This window comes from Xenopus laevis, chromosome 5S, assembly GCF_017654675.1.
Source record: "Xenopus laevis strain J_2021 chromosome 5S, Xenopus_laevis_v10.1, whole genome shotgun sequence".
Classification (NCBI taxonomy): Eukaryota; Metazoa; Chordata; class Amphibia; order Anura; family Pipidae; genus Xenopus; species Xenopus laevis.
Genome location: NC_054380.1, coordinates 22,123,076 through 22,139,415, shown reverse-complemented (window position 1 = coordinate 22,139,415; position 16,340 = coordinate 22,123,076).

Genomic DNA, 16,340 nt, shown 5'->3' with positions numbered 1-16,340 from the left:
TCTGTAGTAATAAAACAGTAGCTCATACTTGGTCCCAACTAAGATATACCTAATTAATCCTTATTGGAAGCAAAACAAGCCTATTGGGTTTATTTAATGTTTACATGATTTTCTAGTAGACAAGGTATTAAGATCCAAATTACAGAAATATCTGTTATCCAGAAAGCCACAGGTCCCGAGCATTCTGGATACCAGGTCCTGTACCTGTATTCTTTTAAGGCCCTATTTGTCTTAGTGGTTAATAGCCTGGGTGAAAGAGAGCACAGCTGTGGTGTCTTCTGCATCCCCTTGATCCTTGTCTTTGAAAGGAGCTGACAAGAAGTCTAATGAATGCGAAAGCAAATTGTCAAAATCCCATGCACAGATGGGTTATTTTGTTAAATTCTGTTTTGTTTTCTAGTCCCATAACATTATTCTGTCTCATGAAATAAAAGGATGGAGGGAGCTAACAGGCTGGGTGAATGTTGCCGTACCAGGGTGACAGGTGAGGTATTCTGGCCAAGATCTTCAAAGAGACTTGCATATATGGCCTCCTAGTATATATATATATAAGTCATCCCATATCTGGCCAGTCCTACGCTTAATTTTCATCTGATTCATTAAGAATTCAATTGCTTAATTATACATTTTACAAAGGGACTGAGTTTTACCTGCAACTTACTTGCTGCTTTCAAAGTAAAACTCCCAAACTTGGCTGCCCTTTTATTAGACACCAGTGGGATCACCTGACTATAGCTGGGAGGGGTGGGAGCTACAACAATGGAGCTGGTCACTGCTCCATACAAACTATATATAACTATAACTATAACAAACTATAACAAACAAGGGAAAGTTGTGCTCACCACTATTTTTTAAAACCATTAGGCGGGGGTGCAATGAGGCTGTGACCACAAAATACATATAGTCAACTACAAGAGGTCCTCTGCACTCAACCCATTATCAATATCCATCCAGGGGTGTAACTACAGAAGAAACATCTGCAGGGGGGACATGAGATATAGGGACCCCATGAGGCCCTAATTCATATACAATTGGTAAAACAGGTCAACCTCTAGACACTTTGGGGGGCTGATAGTTTGCTGTGGGGACAGTAATACCTAGTTATGCAACTGCCGCTATCTAGATGACCTTCAGGCACGAGATGCAACAGTTCAACTAGCACCATCCTTTGCCAACTCAGTGAAAGGGATCTTTAGGGCAGGAGAACAATAAAATACCTCAAACATAAGACACTGAAGTAGAGCTTGCCCAAAGATACCTTCTGGAAGAATGTCCTGTGGTCAGATAAGATGAAATATGTGAAGAGCAGCATTGCTTTGTTTACAAAATAGTGAATCCTTCAAAGGAGTAGGCCCTCTCATGTGTTGAGGAGGCTTCGATGTTCCTGAAGTCAGAAGATGTCCAAGGAATTTTGGAGCACTGTTTTGGACCCAGTGTCAGAAAGCTGGATCTCCATCTCAGATCATGTTTTCCAGTGACATTCTACAAAAGGCACCCAGGAATGGATAAAGGCAACAAGCTGGACTGTTCTGAAGCAGTCAAAGATGAGATCAAGATCTCAATCCCATTGAACACTTATAAGGAGATCTGAAAACTCCAGTGAGAGAAGATCTCCTTCAAAAATGGAAGAACTGTAGCAGTTTCCCAAAGAAGAATGGTCCATGCTGTCCGTAGAGACGTGTAGAAAGCTCTTTCATGGCTACAGGCAGTGTTGGGTTTCAGTTATTCTTCTCAAAGTACCAAATATTGTTTAGGGTGTCAATAATTGTGTCAGTGTCACTTGTTTTCAGATCTGAAAGGATCTTTCTGAATGGAAAAGCATGTAACAGTTCTGTAACTAAAGTAGGGGCTTAATTCCATTACCCAAGCCAACCAATTGGTCATTAGTTTTAATAGTCTGAACCACCAGCTAGAAAATAAAAGCAAGGTTGCTTCTAGGTTACTCTTCTGGTTCAATTTAGCTATGGGTTGCTATGGGTTACTAGACCTGAGTAAAAAAATGTATTTACATTTTCCAAAATTTGTTTCCTTAAAAGGCAGTCCTCAACATTTAGCCATAGGATGCAGGAGCTTGCAGGTTAAATGAGTGATTGTTGGGCTGATAGTTTTGGATGTCAGAATCAGACGATTTGCACTGGATTTATTTCTACCTGGTAGTTTGCTCCAGGGGCCACAGAGAAGCTTATATAATCTTCCATCATTTTGTTCTCTTTCACTTAAACGCGACAGCTCCAATGGATTCCATTAACTTCCTGGAATCGCCTGGATAGTTTATACAAATTAGTTCACTGATCTGATATTTAAGTGCATTTGGCATCCAGCAATAACCGAGTGATGAAACGCCAGTGTAAGAAGTCACATGTAACATTAAATGGGTTTATTTTTCTACTTGGTTAATTGTTGCTCATTGGGTTTTCAGGGCGGTCTCCTCTGACCCACTAAATCATTTGTGTAAATGAGGCTGTAATGTTGGATCCAATTAGACGAGACATATCCTGCCACAGGGACAATTTACCCACCGACAGTTCTTTCTAACAATCTTGAACATTCGGAAATGTTCATGTAATATCCAGAATCATTCATATTAGTGTTTGGTGAGCCATTCCCCCAACTATTGGGTTTGCAAATTACTCCTCCAGTGGGTCACGGGCAGATGGCCCGTGACCAGCACCTCCTGCATTCCTGCACCTGTCCTGTATATTTATATACTCCTTATGACTAATTTATGACCACATCAAATGTGAAGTTTTTGGATGCAAATCACTATCCTTTTTATCCACAATACAGAGTTTTTCAGCTTTAGCCTGGGCACAAATTAGTTTCAGTTTTGGTAAATATTACAGAATTCTCAGCACTTGCTGTTTCCCCAGATTTTGTGTTGGAATGGCAGATCGCTTCAATATTAGTATTAGTATTTGCATCCAATTGACTTGGCACAAGATAAAGCGGCTTGTTGATGCATCCCCACTAAGGCAGGGCTCCCCAACCTTTTTAACTCATGAGCCACATTTAACTATAAAAAAAAGCTGGGGAGCAAGGCAAGCATGAAAAAAGTTCCTAGGGGTGCCCAGTAAAGACAATAATTGGTCACTTGGTAGTCTTTATGAGGACTGGCAGCCACAGGAGGTTCTGTTTGGCAGTACAACTGGTTTTTATGCAACCGAAACCTGCCTCCGAAATAAACCCCTGCTTTGAGGCCACTGGGGTTGGTGAATAACATGTTGCTTGTGAGTCACTGGTTAGGGATCACTGCACTGGTTAGGGAATCCTAGAATTGCCAGAAGGTCTTGACTACGGGGTTATTTCAGGGTCCCCTTGTGTCAGTGTTAGGGATGCACCGAATCCACTATTTTGGATTCAGCGAACCCCCGAATCCTTCTCGAAAGATTCGGCCGAGTACTGAACCAAATACGAATCTTTAGGGGTAGGAATGGGAAAACATTTTTTACTTCCTTGTTTTGTGACAAAAAGTCACATGATTTCCCTCCCCGCCCCTAATTCGCATATGCAAATTAGGATTCAGATTCGGTTCGGCAGGGCAGAAGGATTCGCCCGAATCCGAATCCTGCTGAAAAAGGCCGAATCCTGGATTCGGTGCATCCCTAGTCAGTGTGTGTATTTAATTGATCAGAGCAGTGTCAGACTGGCCCGACGGGACACCGGGAAAAAACCTGGTGGGCCCTGACCCTCATGGGCCCCAGCCGGGCCGGACCCCCTCTCCCAATATCCGGGATTGGCTCCGCGCAGCACCGTCTGTGCATGCGCGAGGAGCAGCACCTTCAAGCCAATCACAGCAGGGGGCGGGGGGCCAGAGGGGGCCCTTGACAGCAGTCCTGGTGGGCCCCGGGCCCCCCAGTCCGACCCTGGATCAGAGCAGGCTGCTGGTGCATTGGTGTTAGTCGGATGTTGCAAAAGAGCCATGTATAATGGAGGTTCATCTTGAACATGTCTAATAAATGCAATTTCTTGGGTTGATGGGTGGCATCAACTCATGACAGTATCCCTTTAAGAGCTGTATATTTAGAAGGCACATGTGGGTTTTGCCCATCATGTACTGTCTTTATTGATCATTTCCACTGTCCACTTTCAGAGCATTTCGGAAATGACGTTTTACTCTTTGCTTCCCCATCCCACCCCCACTTACATTTAGTGTTAGTCAAGCAGCCCCCAAAGGGAGTATCTTTAAATGAGTTGATGTTGTTTTGTGCTATTTTTATAAGTGAGTAAATCATATTCTGGTTTCAAGTCCTAGTTCTGCTTGGAGTCAGTTGCGCAAGTTTTGATTTCTTTACCTCTTGGCACGTCCCCACTATTATTTTCCAGTAAAGGCCACCAAACATATTGTGGTTTGATTGCACAGGGAATGTTTTTGTTAGCATCATGTAATTAGGAGACCGCCACTTGCCAAAAGTTCCATGGATTCTGTATCTTCTGATTGATCAGATAGCAAAGGGCTAAGGGTTCTACAAACACTGGATGTTTGGGCTGGAAAAGTACTCCGTGCACTCTGCGTGACTTTCTAAACTTCATTTTAAATTCAAATATCGCTCGGCAATATTTTTTGCAGTTTCCCGTTTTACTTTGGCCCAGTTACTGGTCATGTCAGTGGAACAGAAGAGATGCCTCAGACTTGTTGTTTGCTCGCTGGAGAAGTGGCAAAGGAGCAGTAGTGGTGTAACTAGGTATCACTGGGCCCCACAGTAAATCATTTTTCAGGCCCCCAAACTGTCTAGAGGTTGACTAGTTTTACTAATATTAATTGAAATGGCATATGAATTAAGAACTCAAGGGGCCCCTAAACCTCTTGGGCCCCCTGCAGCCACAGGGTCTGCTTCCTCTGTAGTTACGCCCCTGGGAAGGAGAATTTGGCAGCGAATGCCTCCAACTCCCACCACTCACCAAAGTCGAAATCAAATCCTACCTTTTGAAGCACTAGAATATATCCTGTCTAGTCCAGTCCTGGCACTTAAGGGCCAATACCTAAACCTCAGTACACTTTTCCCTTCAATTTTTGTCTGTATATTATACAGCCACTTAGATTGTAAGCTCCATGGGCAAGCACCTACTTCCTACTGTGTCTTTAAGCACATAATATTAAGCACTTAATATCTGTATATTTATAATTATTGTTATGCTATGAGTAAGTATGGGATTCTTAATCCAGAAACCCGTTATCCAGAAAGCTCGTAATTACAGAAAAGCTGTCTCCCATAGACTCAATTTTACCCAAAATGATCGACTAAGGATAATTAATCCTTATTGGAAGCAAAACCAGCCCATTGGGTTTATTTAATGTTTACATGAATTTCTAGTAAACTTTAAGATCCAAATTACAGAAAGATCCATTTTCCAGAAAACCACCTGAGCATTCTGGATAACAGGTTTCATACCTGTACATACAAACAAAACATGTCCAACACTATCATCTTTACAACCCAACTCCCCCCTTCTATCTGCTTCTATTTTGAAGGCTGCTAAAACCAAAATGTGGGCTTAGATATTGCCCTTACGTATACTACAGACCTTATCTGTTATCTACTGTGTATCCGGTGTTTAAATGGCTGCACCCCATGGCTACACAGCAGCTTTTTTATATAAACTATAGTAGTACTTATCTGTTATCTACTGTGTATCCTGTGCTTGAATGGCTGCCCCCATGGCTACAAAACTATGGTAGTACTTATCTGTTATCTACTGTGTATCCTGCACTTGAATGTCTGCCCCCATGGCTACACAGCAGCTTGTTTATATAAACTATAGTAGTACTTATCTGTTATCTACTGTGTATCCTGTGCTTGAATGGCTGCCCCCATGGCTACACAGCAGCTTGTTTATATAAACTATAGTAGTACTTATCTGTTATCTACTGTGTATCCTGTGCTTGAATGGCTGCCCCCATGGCTACACAGCAGCTTGTTTATATAAACTATAGTAGTACTTATCTGTTATCTACTGTGTATCCTGTGCTTGAATGGCTGCCCCCATGGCTACAGAGCAGCTTGTTTATATAAACTATAGTAGTACTTATCTGTTATCTACTGTGTATCCTGTGCTTGAATGGCTGCCCCCATGGCTACACATCAGCTTGTTTATATAAACTATAGTAGTACTGATCTGTTATCTACTGTGTATCCTGTGCTTGAATGGCTGCCCCCATGACTACACAGCAGCTTGTTTATATAAACTATAGTAGTACTGATCTGTTATCTACTGTGTATCCTGTGCTTGAATGGCTGCCCCCATGGCTACACAGCAGCTTGTTTATATAAACTATAGTAGTACTTATCTGTTATCTACTGTGTATCCTGTGCTTGAATGGCTGCCCCCATGACTACACAGCAGCTTGTTTATATAAACTATAGTATTACTTATCTGTTATCTACTGTGTATCCTGTGCTTGAATGGCTGCCCCCATGGCTACACAGCAGCTTGTTTATATAAACTATAGTAGAGTTTCTGAAGCAAACACACCAGTTGTACCAGTGCAAGGCAACACTACATTATATTTTCATTACATGACTTTCATTTTATGGTGTTACTGTTTAACTTCATACAGTACAACAGTGTGAAGGCCACACATAAACTTGACCCCTGGCCTATCATACCCACAAATGTCTGCTACTATGGAATATAATTGCGAAATATCAAGGAATCTTTTTGCTTTGTTGAAGCTATATTAATCCCTAACACACTGGCTTTTTGCCATGAGGTCCCTTGTCTCAGGTGGCACTTTACTAGAGGTGGCACATACCTGTCCTTGGTAACTATAAGGGTCAAATTTCCACTTTTTTAACCCTCCAGTCTGAGCGCAGTAGATATAAAGCGAATGGGGGTGAGGATGAGACCTGCGGGTGCCATAAAGCAGAACTCACATTTACTGCAGCACCAACTGCAACAAGGGTGGCATTCTCCAGTAGGACCAACTGCAACAAGCTGTGGGCATGATCCACTCATCCCTTGTGCCCATGTGACTGCACCGCTGAACCCTCTGTGGCTCTTTCAGACTCTCCTGTTTGATTAAGGGGAAGGCAAGGAAGGTTTTGGCCACGGGCCTATTGTGAATGTCTTCCAGACGACAAATTGCTGGGGTGAGGAATTACTAATGTGTTCACTGCTCTGGAACCACCTCCACGTTATTTGTAAAGTATGAACTGCGCTTGACCCGCGGCGCAGTGAAAACATTCCGACAGAAAGAATGTAATCCAAGCTTCAGCCATTCATTTTCTATTATTAAAAAGAATCCCAAACCTGCCGGAGTAACGCAATCTCGCACATATTTCCTGCACTCGCTTTATTATAAGATTAGAAATAATGGCGACGAGCCATTGGCAGAATGTTGTGCAAAGGACGTTTGTAGAACCCCGTGTTCTGGGAATTCACAACATTCGAGGCCCACTGTGTAAACGTTTCACTGCCTTGAGGGCTTTGGGTACAGAAACTGTGAAGGTTTAGTATAAAAGACCATTTTTATAATAAAATCATCATTCTCTTTGTATACAGTATATTCCTTTGGCTGAGACCATCTTACAGTTACATTAGTCCCTGCCCCTGCGGAACTTACAGTCTAATTTCCCTAAAGTTCCTGCAGGCCCAGATTGGTGGCAACGCCACAAAGGCCCAGGCCTAGGGCAGCAGGATTTTAGGGGCGGCATGCAGTGTCGGACTGGGATGCCAGGGGCCCACCAGAAAACCTTAGGCTGAGGGCCCACTTTCAAAACTATTATACCTCCTCTCCTCACTCAACCTCTTTATTCTTCTAGTCTTCTTTCTCTACATACTATACTCTAATCTTCCATTATTAAACCTCTTTGTTCCCATAAAGAAATAGGGAATGACCATGAAATAGGCTAAATGGTTAGAAGCAAGAGGCCCACTGACACCTGTGCCCACCGGGAGTTTTCCTGGTATCCAGGTGGGCCAGTCCGACACTGGCGGCATGCCACCCAGCCCCATCCTAAGGAGCACCGGGGTCACACAGCTCTTTTATTGCGGTATGTGCAATCCCCATGCGCACTACAAGGGGGTGCTTGTGAGGGTGGGCGAGTGGACCCTGCGGTGTTTGGTGTGAGACTGTGGGCCTGGGGCTTCTGTCTCTTGGCGGATCTGAGGGCTGCTGCCTCAGGGCCTCCCATCCGGTAACTCTCCCTTCTCCCCCTGCTCTCCGTGTGTGCACTTGCTCATGCACGTCAGAGCACGCACTGTTTGGTTGCGGTTGACGCGCATGCACACTTGCGCACACGAGCGGTGCCGAGGTTGTCGGAAGGGAGGCCCTGAGGCAATAGCCCTCAGGGTCCGGAGGTTGGGCTCTGAGACAGAAGCCGGGAACAAATACAGCTTGCGGATCTGGGCCGGCCCAGTCCGACCCTGGTGGTGTTGGTGGCAAGTGGAACAACCAGTAGTGTAACTATAGAGCAGGCATGTCCAAAGTGGGGCCGGGGGCCAATTGTGGCCCATTTTCAAATTTACAGCGGCCCTCAGCCTCCGTCATGAAATTAATAATAATGAGGCCCCCCAGCACAGTGTGATCAGGAATCCCATAGCAGTAATAATAAGGCATATTAGTGAAATGATCTGCCACTTGGTCTATACTGCTGGTCTATAGAGATGTGCTGTTTTCACATATTTCTTTAGGCCTGAAAGTGTCAATAGACGTACTGACGTGCCAGTGCAGTGAACTAAAGAAGTATGGCGTCACTACGTTCCAGTACGTTTACTAACACCTTCAGCACACAGGCAGCAGTATAGACCAAGTGGCAGATCATTTCACTAATGTGCCCAAATATTACTGCTACGATTACTCGATTCCTGTAATTTAATGTTAATGGTTCAAAGAATGTCGGGCTAAATGGTCGGCCCCCACACATTTTCACCTCACCAAATCTGGCCCTCGTTGCATAAAGTTTGGGCACCCCTGCTATAGAGGAAACAGATCTGGGGAAAAGGGGGGCGGGGACAGCAGGGTGCGCTTCCTTTCTTTTTAGTTGTGTTTATTAGCATTTTCAAATAAACAGCATGAACAAAAAGAATAATAAAATAATATTAAATCCTATCAGTTAACAGAATAGAGGAAAAGATATTAACATGTCAGACTGGTGAAAAGGGTCTGCTTCCTATATAACTGTAACACGCTTTTGGACTATACAGGCCAGTGGGGGTTAATCACCAGCTAGTAAACTAGGGCATAGTTACACTGGACTCTAACACTTAAGGTAGGGCCTTCGCAAAGTAGACAAAATGAAGGTGCGGTGTAGTGCAATTTACAACTCCCACAGGCTACTGTGCATTAACCCATACCACCCAACGGTCCCATTTTGTGCGGGACAGTCCGGCTTTTGAAAGAGCCCAACCAGTGGCTCATAAGCAACATGTTTCTCTCTGACCCCTTGGATGTTGCTCCCAGTGGCCTCCAAGCAGGTGCTTCTTTTTGAATTCCTGGCTTTCAAGGAAAGCTTTAGTTGCATAAAAACCAAGTGTAATGCCAAACAGAGCCTCCAGTAGGCTGCAAGTCACATAGGGGCTACTAATACCCAATCATAGCCCTTATATGGAAGCCCCAGGAACTTTTGCATAATTAAGTTGCTCTCCAACACTTGAATTTGGATCACGGGTAAAAAAGGTTGGGGACCCCTGCTCTAGGGCAAACTGGTTTTACTGGGCCTTGTTGTACCCAGGCTCCCTGAAAAGAGGAAGATTCACCCTTTTTCACTCACTATACCAAAATGTAACAGGGTGTGATCACAACACCTCTTGGCCAATAGCACAACTATGCAAATTACACTAGATACATGGGCATCTCCCCAGCAACTAGGGAGACCGGGAAGTGTAGGGATTTAAAACCATAGGGGCACATTAACCCCGTGGGCCCCTACATGGTGCTCAATGCACTAGCGATGCTGCCCCCTTTGACTTGCTCCGATGCTGATTTTTAAGCTTGGATCAGGAGGGGGGGCAGCCCCAAAATCGCCCCTGGGAGTGAGGGCCAATAGGTGCATGCCAGGCCCCTCCAGATTTTTTACCAGGGGAGGGGGGGGTGGCATACAAGTGAAACGTAAGTGGAAGCCCTTTCTCCATCCTCTGTCAGCCTGAATGGATCATCCACTAAGGTTACACTTTTAGGGTCAGGGTTAACAGAGGATGACGGACAAGCAGGCAAGAGCAGTTCTGAGCCATGCCAGCTAAGGCAGAACATAGGGAGGGAGCAGAACCAATGACAATGTGTGTATATGGGTTGCATTATAATGTTCTGATAACTTGAAAGGTACATGTAGGACAAAGTAATTGCCAGAGAATGGCCTATTATGTTTATCTTACATGTGCCCAGGACCACCATAAGCCACTTCATCTACAGGCCCTTACTTGGAATGGGGCACCCTCCAATGTTATTTTTTTCCCTGGATCCATCCTGCGAATAATAGAATTTTTATATGGATCAATATATTACCCCCCCCCCCGCTCTTGCCTCTCTTTTTGAGATAAAGCACAAATTGTGCAGTCAGGAAATGATTAGCATTTTTGGAATCTCGGTTGCATTCCATTTTAGAACATTTTATCGAAGGTTTCCACTCAAATTTATAGGTTCACAAGATTTATGGCTAGCACATTTCAGTAATAGCCTGCAGGTACCCTAACTAACCCTAACAAGGGGCAAGAGAGTCACTTAACTCTTCTATTCCTCCTTTCAACACTCTTCTTGGTTGCCCCCCCCCCCCCAAAAAAAAAGGCAAAGTGGGACAATTATTGTAGTGAAGTTTTAACTGTAGACTGACAATGTAACAAAGAACTATTAGGAAAACAAATCATTTCTAATTTATGGAAATTATCTGTCTACAATATTTGACAAATATCTTTAATTTGGGTGAATGGGGACAATTTTTCTTGTAGAGTCCTAACAGTAGACTGACAATGCAATAAAAGGCCAGTAGGAATACAAATACTGTTCTATATACAGTCATTTATGGAAATAATATAATTAATATGGAGTCAGTCGCATACATTTCAGGCTTCTTGGACTTAATTTTACACTGTCCACGGTAAAGTCATTCACCAACACACTGATGCCCACCATTACTGTTACTCCCAGTTTCATGCCAAGGCTTGTTGACAAACTCAGACTGTCAAAATGAATTATCTGGGTAGAACTGGCGTGACATGGAAGTACACTGAAACCCATACTTTTGGTGAGCCTCGTGGTCACATGGAGATTAAATGAGGCAGATGTGCTTTCTTTCTTTGTAAAGATGATGCCAAAGAGCAGTTCCAGTTGTGGGGCTTGGCAATGTGTCAGTTGATGTTACATTGAAACATGCACCAGGAGACTAAAAATATCTGTATATAGATTTACTGTAATTACTGCCAGGGTTAGAAGTTGAAATGCTCAGTAATTGTTGCATTAGTGGAGTCCAGAGTTGACTTAGAACAGCTGTATGAGGGAACTGATGACAGTTCAAACCATCTGCAGACCTTCAATTACTTCTCTGCCCTCCCTGCTCGGGACATTCTGACAGTTACAGGCCTCAGCTGCGCTCAACTAGAAGATTGGTGATGGCTTTCTCTTCTTTATTTCTGCATTTGCTTTTGTGCCTTGGTTACATTACCCTATTTAGAACCTAATGGTACAGCTGAGAACTGTAGGAACTTAGTATGTGGGCCCAGGACTGCCATCAGAAATTGAAGGGCCCCATACGACAAAACTTCCTGGGCCCCCTGGGCTGCACCCACCGCCGCAAGCCCCACCTACAGGTCTGCCCCCACCACACAGTAAAAAAACAAAAAAAATATTGGTGGCTAGGGTTCCCACATGTTATTAAAAAGATATTGGTGGTCAGGGCCCCCCATAAAAAAACATTTGTGGGCAGGGCCCTCCCATTAAAAAATATTGGTGGCTAGGACCCCACATGAGAAAAAAAAATTGGTGGCCAGCCCCCCCCCCACGTTATAAGAAAATTGGTGGCCAGGGCCCCTTAAACGTCCATGCCTTCCCGAAGTCAGCAGCTCTCACAAAGATGGGGGGCCCAGCTAATCAAGTAAGTGTGGCATGGCCTGGCCCCCCTTACCCTCGGGGCCCCCAACAACTCTCCCCCCTGTCCCCCCCTGATGGCTGCCCTGTGTGGACCATCATATCCATGTGGCCTTGCATATATTGTTTACCTACTGACAATGTGCGTGATTTTTTCCCTTTTATACAAAACTTGACATGATAATGACAAGTTTTTTAACTTCTATCCTAAACCCTAAGCCCAGTGATTTCTTAAAGCTTATGGCGCCCAAAGCTATTCCGGTTGGCATGTTTTAGCCAGTAGAGGTGTCTCCAAATTCCTATTGCACATCCCAGTAACTAGTGTTCTGTGGGTCCTAATGCAAAATTATGCCTAACCCCCCTATTTACTGATTCCCATGTTTTCCTTTCCTATGCCGCATGGATCCTATGCCAATGACCTTCACATGAGACTAGGTGCACACATGCTACCAACTGGATAGTGATAACATTGTTTTTCATAACTGTCTGTTAATGAGTAGTTACCATAATTAAGAAAGGAAACAAAAAATGTGAAGGCAACTTTGTTGGCTGCACATGTTCCTATTCTCCTACTGTTTTTGCATCTACCGTTTGTCCCACTTTCTCTTTGTTACCATATGTAAGTCTTAACCCTGTGGTCCTGGCCTATGGTTGGCTCCAACACAGATGTCAGCGCACATGGCGTTGGGGTGACAGGTGTCGGCATGCCCATTCATTTGGTGCCAAAACCTCCCTTTAAAGGAGAAGGAATACCAATTTACCTTTGGGGGTGCCAGAAGTTAAGCACCTCTAAGTGACTACTTTTACTATTTACCCCAGGCTGGTGCTCCTTTCAGCAGAAAACCGCACCGGTCCAGGGTTATTTCAGCGAGCACCATGGATCGGTCCTCTTCCTGCTTCTTTGGGTCTTCTCCTGGCTGTGCATGCTCAGTAGAGTGAAAAACCGAACTTTAACAAATAAAATGAGGTCAATTAGCAGTTATTTCAACTGCTACATGATGGACAGACGTCAACGCAGTAAAACCATATCAACTGCCCCAGTATAGATCACAATCTGACTTCCTTTCCACTCGCAAGAAGAGAAGAATAGCCTACACAGACTAGAGGCAGTTTTAAAAGAAGCAAGTTAGCCTCCAGAATGTGTATGGACTGTTGGAGTAAAAATTTGTAAAAGCGTTCCTCCACCTCATTTTTGAACAGAAGGTCTACAGTATGAAATAAGTGTTTCGCTATTTTGCTTGCCTTAGGATTTGGTTGATGATGTGCCATATTTGGTGTGGAGAAATTCACTCGGATGGGCGCCAGTTGTTCTTAAAGGGCATGTAAAGGCAAACAAATAAAATCCCATTTATACTTTCTTTAATGAAAAAGAAACCTATCTCCAATATACTTTAATTAAAAAATGTGTACCATTTTTATAATAAACCTGACTGTATGCAGTGAAATTCTCTCTTCATTTACTGCTGTGGATAGGAATTGTCAGATGGTCCCTAACTGCAGAGCAGGGAAACAATCATACTTATGAACAGCAGGGGAGCCCTCGCCTTACTTCCCAGCCATGCAGAACTCAAGCAGCTTTGTTTATGACGATCCCTAAGCAGCCCAGACCACACTGAGCATGTGCACAGTCTTAGTCTTGCAAAGATGTTTAACAAAGTTACAAGATGGTGACCCCCTGTAGCCAACTTTGAAAGCATAAATGATTTGTTTGATTAGGCTTGTGGTGCAGTAAGTTCATGTTTATATTTAGTATACAAAATACAGCATTTCTGGCCTTATTCTATTTTAGACTTTACATGCCCTTTAATAGATGACAACAGGTTTATTAAACAGTTTAGAAACTCAGCACTGTGTCAGGATCAGTTAAACTTCAGCAGCAAAAATACACACGTAGAAGAGCTCTAAATTAAATACTGCAACTTGGGTTCCAACAACATGGACATTTGTGCAGTAGACTGCTAGGGAAGATCTATAGATTCAAGTTTTTGCATGTGAGTCCCTTGGGTGATTGATTATACCTCACCACAGGGTTCACTCCAATTTCTGTATAGTTCCAGTATAGTTCAGGTTTCTGTATATTTCTAATATAGTTCCTGTTTATGTATAAACTGTCAAAGGGATCCATTTGAAGCTGCCGTTTCATCAGAATGCAGTGGGTCCCAAGCTGCAGGTCAAGTCTGGTTTCATCAGTTCAGATCAAACTTAAGGATGCAAGATCACCCCGTTAAAACCAGCACCTCTAAAATAAGGTTTACAGAGAAGCCCTTTAACCAAGGATCCTTAGAACCATCGGAAATCGTTCAGATCATTGTGGCTGTATCGTCAATGTTCAGCTGCTTCGAGGGCTGTAGAGTATCACACTGGAAACCAAAGGGATACATTGAATGATCTCAAAACTGTTATTTTACATTCTACTAAGTTAAAGTCTCTTTCTATTTAATGGTTAAAGCTTAGTGATAAGCCCCAAAGAGCCATTGTGTGCATTCAGATGTGTATCGCCAGGAGAAAGTGCATCTGGAGGGTAAAATGCTGAACCATGCACTTTCCTGAGTACATCCAAGTCACTTGACCTGGGGGATCTTATCCTCTGGACTCATTCCCATACACCTCAGTAAAATATGTGGATGAACACATCTGTTTCTGTCGGCTCGACTGGCTGCAAACAGGGGCCAATGTACTGCGTTGCCAATTAGAGCCTGTGAAAGACACACATTTATTTTAACTGAGAAATATGAACCAATGCCTCACAAACAACACATGGCTCCTTTTCATGTAGATATTTTATGTTTTTGGTAACATTTCATCCTAATGGGAGAGTTGCATATCTTAAATCTGGAAAGCAACAATGTTTGGAGGGATATTGGTTGTATAACTGTAGGACAGATTTACTGTATGGCCGCTAAACTGTGCTTCTTAGCAGGCTGAAAAGTCTCCAAACTGCCTTTTTGGCATTGACTTAAAGTTGGAACATGTTACAGAACTAGACAGTTTCCACCTGCTTATATGATTTAGGGGAGATGATGACATCCTTGGAGTCCTGGGACTCGGAGTCAGGAAAGTACCTTTGAGTATTTGATGATGATGGCAGCCTACTGCACAATCTATTCATTTTTGGCTTCAGCCTTGAAGAGCAGGGCCTGTTAAATACCTGATATTTCAGGTTAGAACTTTTTGAGTAGAAGATCTGTGGTCAAAATGCCTGAGGGATGGACATCTTTAACAAGTGGTTCTTGGGAGAGAAGGGAACACTAGTGCTTATTATGGTGTAATTTAAATAGCAATTATCCAAACCTACACCAACACCCTCATTAGAAACAAGGTGATTCTTAAGACCTAAGGGATTTAAGTGTAAAACTTGGGCAAAGATTTTCTCTAATCCAATATCAACCACTCAGAAAAAGACACGAGGTCCTCTGCTTTCAACCAACTATCAATATCAACCACTGACACTTTGTTTTTTATTATTAAAGGACATGTAAAGCCTAAATTTTCCTACCATGTACATAAGTTGGGCATACCTTCCCCACCCAAATTGCATTATTTGTACTGCATACATCTCCTCTGTTTGCCAGCATCATTTCATTTTCCTAAAAGAAATAGCAACTTTCACCCGGGGTCATTTTCCCTCTGACACATCAGTGCATTTATATTTGCAAACAGCACATATGCAATATAAAGTTCAGGCAGAATTTACTATGATGACAAGGCCTGCTTGAATTGAGCACTGTAATGGTTACTCTGAGCCCAGGAGAGGGTTTAAAAATAGGATCAAACAGCTAGAGCATAGTTTCTATTGGAACCTGCAATGCCATCTCTTCATTGGCTGCTAGACCTGGAGGGTGTGTTTAGTAATCTGAGCTGAGAAGAACTGAGCATGCTCAGTAGCCAACAGCCAAAGTAAATTCCCGAGGGAGGGGGCTGAGTAGGCTAGAGGAGCAGAAGGATTTCTAAATGATTAAGGGGATGCTGCAGCCTTACTATTAACCTTTGAACAACCAAAGTGGCAGGTATTTAGAGATTTCAAAGAGGCTGTTCACTGATTACATTTTTGCATGGGGGGTTTACATGTCCTTCAAGGTACTTGCCTCCAAACATGCTCCTGAACCTCTACATGGTGACCAATGTGTCCATCCTGCCTATTCCGATGAATGGTGTGAAACTGCTCCCTGATGGTGGGGAACCTTGTGGAGAAACTGCCACACCATGGACCTAGAAGTGATGCAACCCTGTTCTGAAAAAGCTAGATGCGGCTTGTACGCAATTTGAACCCCAACCCAAGTTCAGTTGTGCAAGTGGCAATTCTGCAACAGTAGAAGGTAGTGTG